This window comes from Dreissena polymorpha, chromosome 1 (genome assembly GCF_020536995.1).
Source record: "Dreissena polymorpha isolate Duluth1 chromosome 1, UMN_Dpol_1.0, whole genome shotgun sequence".
Lineage (NCBI taxonomy): Eukaryota > Metazoa > Mollusca > Bivalvia > Myida > Dreissenidae > Dreissena > Dreissena polymorpha.
The window spans coordinates 129,777,983-129,783,638 of NC_068355.1; positions in this window are offsets into that span (position 1 = coordinate 129,777,983).

The following is a 5,656-nucleotide window of genomic DNA, read 5'->3' on the forward strand; positions in this document are numbered from 1 at the left end:
CATCAATACGTGACTTTTTGAGACTAGTTTACATGACATGGTAAATCGATAATGCAGTACTTACAATCATCTATTGTTTTAGAACGATTTACACATTCCAATTTTAAATTGATTGCATGTATGCAAGTACCTTAGAACTATTTAAAATTCTCAGCTCTGGTTTCAAGACGTTTCCTTACTATCTATATTCACATAATCTTTCGTTTTTTTTGCATTGTCCCCGTGTTTCAAGAGTTTCTACGAGACAATTCGTATTGAAATCGATTTCAAATATAACATTATGTTACATAAAATTGTTTGAACCTGCTGTCAAACAGTCTCTCAAGAATGATTCATCAAGAAAAGTGACTATAGGTTTTTCCCATTATAAATTAAATACCGAGGTTTTGATGTGAATTCATTAGCATCTTTGTTTTTTATATCATTGTCAAGAGGAATTGGAAAGAAATTTAATTCATCAATTTCGTTATCCAAACTGTTTGTCGTGGAAACAATACCATTATGTATATTGAGTTATTGGTTGCGTCCATAAATAAATTCAGCATGATTGTAGTAGAATGCCAATTCAGTGCTGACCAAATTTATGAGTTGGATAGTTGATTTTTAAAGACGAAGCTATTTCTGTTAACGTTTGGGACATTAGTCGGGTTTATTATATGAATCGGCAATATTTACGATTTGCCCAGTGATTCAATTCTATGGCTAGCCTATCAAACTGTGACCTTATTTTGATCATTTTATCATTTACAATCTATATTAATTTTTCAGCAGTTGTATGTTTATTTGACATAGATTCCATTTCGTCCACAATTTTATGCCTGACTGCTGAAGCATTCGCAACGAATTCATCGAATAATTTCATATGCTCGTGAACATTAGTTGCAAATGATGCCATTCGCCGAATTCGTGCGTAAATGTGTTTGTTAAGAGATTAACTTTTGTGCCAATTTATTTGCATGATCGCGTAATCGATAGTTGTGACGTTGTTGCAATGCAAAAAGAGTTGAACCTAATTGTCCTATAAAGGGAAGTAAGGGTTGTGACTCACGTGTCTTCCGTTTATCTGAGATTGTAGGAATCATGCTACGAAATTTGTGTAACAAGATTGTATATCATGTTCCATTAAAATCCTTAGAGTGTTGAATTCGACGCTAATGGTACATCCTTTTTCGTAGAAATAAGTGTCTCTACACAATGAATAATTCTACGATGTCACTATTGAATTGATAGTCCGGCATATCAATCGAAAAGTATGCGTCCATTCAGTATTCACGAAGTTTTATTGTTTTTGGATCTGAGAACTTAACGCCCATGGTTCATCAGCAATTGTTCGCTGTGTGCTCCCACAAGTGACAGGAAAAGTATAATGAATCGTTCGTGACCAACATCTTGCCTAAAAGAAAAAAATACAGTTAATTTGTTTATCATTTTTACCGTTTTCTTTTGTGATTTTCTTTAGAGATTTGTTTATATAAAATTGTTTAATAAGTGCTTTCTGATGTGTCTTCGTCATTTGCCCAACTGTTCTTATACTTTTTGTTTGTCCATTTTATCAAATATTGTCTTTGATTATCTTTAATTCTGGTTTTTAAAATTTTGTCAGCTTTGTACCATTTCTTGTTTGAATTTTTTGGTGGAATATCATTTTGATTTATTGTATTTTGTTTGTCAGTTGCCGTTATATTTGGCTGTGTATTGTCGGTAACGGTTTGCGGATTGTTTTGATTTTCTGTGTTATCATTAGTTTCTTTTTCATGGAATTTGAATGTTTGAGATAAATCACGTAAATCCTTTTCATCATGGTATCTTCTTAATCTGTTGATATTAACCGGAACTTTTAATTCTTTGTTTGAATATCGTTCTCTCAAAATATATGTGCCATTTTGTAATATTTTGGTTATGTAATAGGGTTGCTCTGAAAATTTTCGAAACAATTTTCTGGATTTATTTAAAGGTACTTTTTCTTGTTTAATAAAAACAAGATCTCCTAATTTAAATGGACGTATTGCAGTTTTGCGATTGTAAAACTTACGCATAACGTCACGAGAATTATTTATGTTTTCTTGTGTGATATCCATATAAGTTTAAATCTTTGTTTCAATTCCTCAACATAAGTGTTTATTGAAGGGTTGGTATTAATTGGTGGAAATAATTCGGAAGTGATGGGTTTATTCATATGTCGGGCCGAAAAGAATGTAGTACGGAGAGTATTGTGTCGTTTTCGGACATACTGTTGAATTATAGGCTAATTGGACACTGGAAAGCTTATCAGGCCAATCGCTTTCGTCTTTTAACGATGTACGTAGTTATTGAGAGTAATGTAGAGTGTACCCGTTCTACCATTCCGTTACTCATTGGGTGATAAGATGAAGTTCGATGCCTCTTTATTTGAAAGAATTTATAAAGAACATCCATTATACCACTTAAGAGTTTTGTCCTCGGTCAGATGTGATACGTTTGGGCGGTCCAAATATTGCAAATACTTTATGATAAAGTTGTTCTGCGATTTCAATAGTGTTTTGCGTTTTTAATGGTATAAATAGTGCGAATTTTGAAAATGCGCATATAACGCTTAAAACATATTTATATTCTTTGCTCTGTTTTGCTACCGTAACAATGTCGATGTGTAACATGTCAAATGGTGCGCTTGCAATAAAAGGTTCTTGTAATGGATATGGTTTATAATTGTGATCTCTTTTAAATATTTGACAGGTTTTACAAGATTGAACATAATCTTTAACTGCTTGATACATTTTTGGAAAGTAATAAAAAGTTTTGAGGGTTGCAAACATTCTATCAACACCACAGTGACCATTTAAAATCATGAAAACTGTAAAGTATTTCACTTCTTAATGACTCAGGTAAAGCTAATTGTTTAATTAAAGTTTTTTCAGTTTGATGTTTCTTAGATCTTGGTTCGTAAAAATGAAATAGAACATTGTCAACTATTTCGTATTGGGTGCTTATATAGGAATTCGTTTTGCTGAGTCTTTATCATCAGGTAAATGACCGTTCTTTAAAAATGCATAAATGTCGCCGAAGTCTTTTGATGTAGCTTGTAAGTTTATAATGTCTAGTTGATTAGGTGTTAAGTGTGCGCGTGTGTTTGCGGTCATTGACTGTCTGGAGTTGTGAACCAGGTATGTGATCATTATCTGAGATAACACTGTTGTCAGGTGGAATGGTGCTAAGTTGATTGTCAGCAGAGATAATTGGTTGATGATTGGTGGGTGTTGTGTTGATTGTTTGTTTTCGCATTTTTCTTGTGAGAATGTTAACCTGGGAGCAATGATTATTTTGCGTTACTTGTATTGGTGCCAAGGTTTGTGGAGGGTGTTAAAGGTGCGTATTGTTGGAAAGTGTATGTATGTTTTCCTTGGATTGAACGTGGGTGTCTGATTTAGAATAGTTAATTCTACTAAGGTAATCGCTCGGATTTGTCTTGCCAGTTTTTATAAAGATTTCATGATCATAATTTTCTAGTTCTAAAGCCCATCTATATAGTCTGTCATTTGAGTGTTTTGCTGTATGCAAAAATGTTAAAGCTTTATTGTCTGTTATAATTTTGACATGTATATTTGATATATAGACTCTACATTCTTTCAAAGCGTAAATGATTGCTAATAATTCCAGTTCACAACTACTGAAACGTTTTTCGTTATCTTTTAAAGCACGACCCCATATAAAATAACATGATGACGGTTTGGAGAATCTTCCTGACATAAAATGAATCCTACTGCGGAGGTACTAGCATCTGTATAAATAGTGAATTCTTGATTAAAATCTGGTAATCGTAAAATTGTTTTGCCATTAATGCCCGTTTTAAATAATTAAAACTTTTGTCATGTTTCCTCGGTCCATTTGAATATGGTATCTTTCTTAAGTAATCTATTTAACGGGGCGACAATGTGTGAGTAGTCTTTTATAAACCGTTTTAAGAAATTTGTCATGCCTAAAAAACTCTTTAATCCTTTTTGATTATTAGGAATTTGGAATTCGTTAATTATTTTCAATTTGTCAGGGTCCATTTGAATAGTGTTTCCTTCAAATACTGTGCCTAGAAATGTTATTCGTTTTGTGCGAAATGACTCTTTTTAAGATTTATTACTAAACCAGCTTCTTTTAGTTTATGTAAAAATTGAGAAAGTTCTTTGATGTGGGTTTCAATATTGTCACTCATAAGTATACAGTCATCCAGAAAAAATAGAAGGTTTTTGAAATTGAATTCTCCTAATATTTTTGAAAGATACAATGACCAATAAAAGGGACTATTACATAACCCATAAGGAAGTACGTTAATTTGAAAACATCGTCCTGTTGGTGAATTAAATGCAGTATACTTTTTAGAATTTTCGGGCCATGGGCAGATTAAGAAATGCTTGTTTTATGTCTATTTTAGTAAAGATAGTTGGCTTTTTCTCTGCGATCATATTTTTGAACATCTACAATTGTAGGCATTTGATAATACATTTTCTTCGAAATTTTATTTAACAGTCGGTAATCAATGCATAACCTATATAATTGTTTATTTTCTTGTGGTTTTCTGGTGAAATATCATCTGAATGTGTATGTTTTTTAACTAATACAATAGGGCTACTCCAAATTGAAGTTGATGGTGATGAAATTATATTTTTATCTAGCATTTTCTCTAATTCATCTTCAATGATTTGTCTCGTTTTGGGGTTTACCGGATATGGTCTTGAACGTATAGGTATAGCATTCGGTATCAATTCGATGGAACATTCAAATTTTTAACAGCGCCGACATCTGTTTCTGAATCACTAAAAATATCTTGATATTGCTTTAAGAGATCGAACAGTTGCTGATTATTCGCAAATTCTTTTCCTATTTTATTATGTAATATTTGTTCTTTTTCGGTTGTCGTCTTAACGTTTCCTACTTTCGTTACATTTATCTAAATTATTAATGTCATATATTTCGTTTCATTTAAAATATGTATTGAAGCTAAAATATCATATTTATTTATCCTTTTTTCTGTATCCGAGTTATTGTAAATTGGAAATTGTATAGTTTATTTTTGTTGTCTGTATATATAAATCAAGTTCCATGATATTTGTTTCATCCATAATATGTAAATCTTTATTTCAAAAAACATTCTTTTAATTGAACAGGTATTTTCTGAAATGAATGAGGTTTAAGTCTTATCTTTTTATAGCTTGAATACAGTGAATTTCATTTGTTATAAAATTGGTTTTGCATGTAATATTATCTTTATTTATTTCAAGAGTATTAGTCTCAAAATTTAATTTTGCCTCGTATTGCGAAAAGAAGTCTACTCCTAGTATTGCATTATTCGTTAAGCCTCTGTACTATGTAAAACGGGTGCTCAAAGCGCGTGTTGCCAATTAGCATTGGGAGGTTAATGACCCCCTTCTACATTGTACGAATTATCAGAAATGGCGGTCTTGACATGGAGATTAGATGGTAGGCATTCGTTTCGCGAAATGTTTGTGGAGGCGAAGAATGATTTGCTGATTACAGACATACTACTGCCCGAATCCAAAAGAATGTTTGTTGGGACATCTGCAATTGTTCCTGGTAAAGAATTATGAAAAAATGTGGATACTACCCTTTAAAGCTAATATTTTACGTTTAGATTTAATACTTTGTTTTTGTTTATTTTGAGTTGTATGCG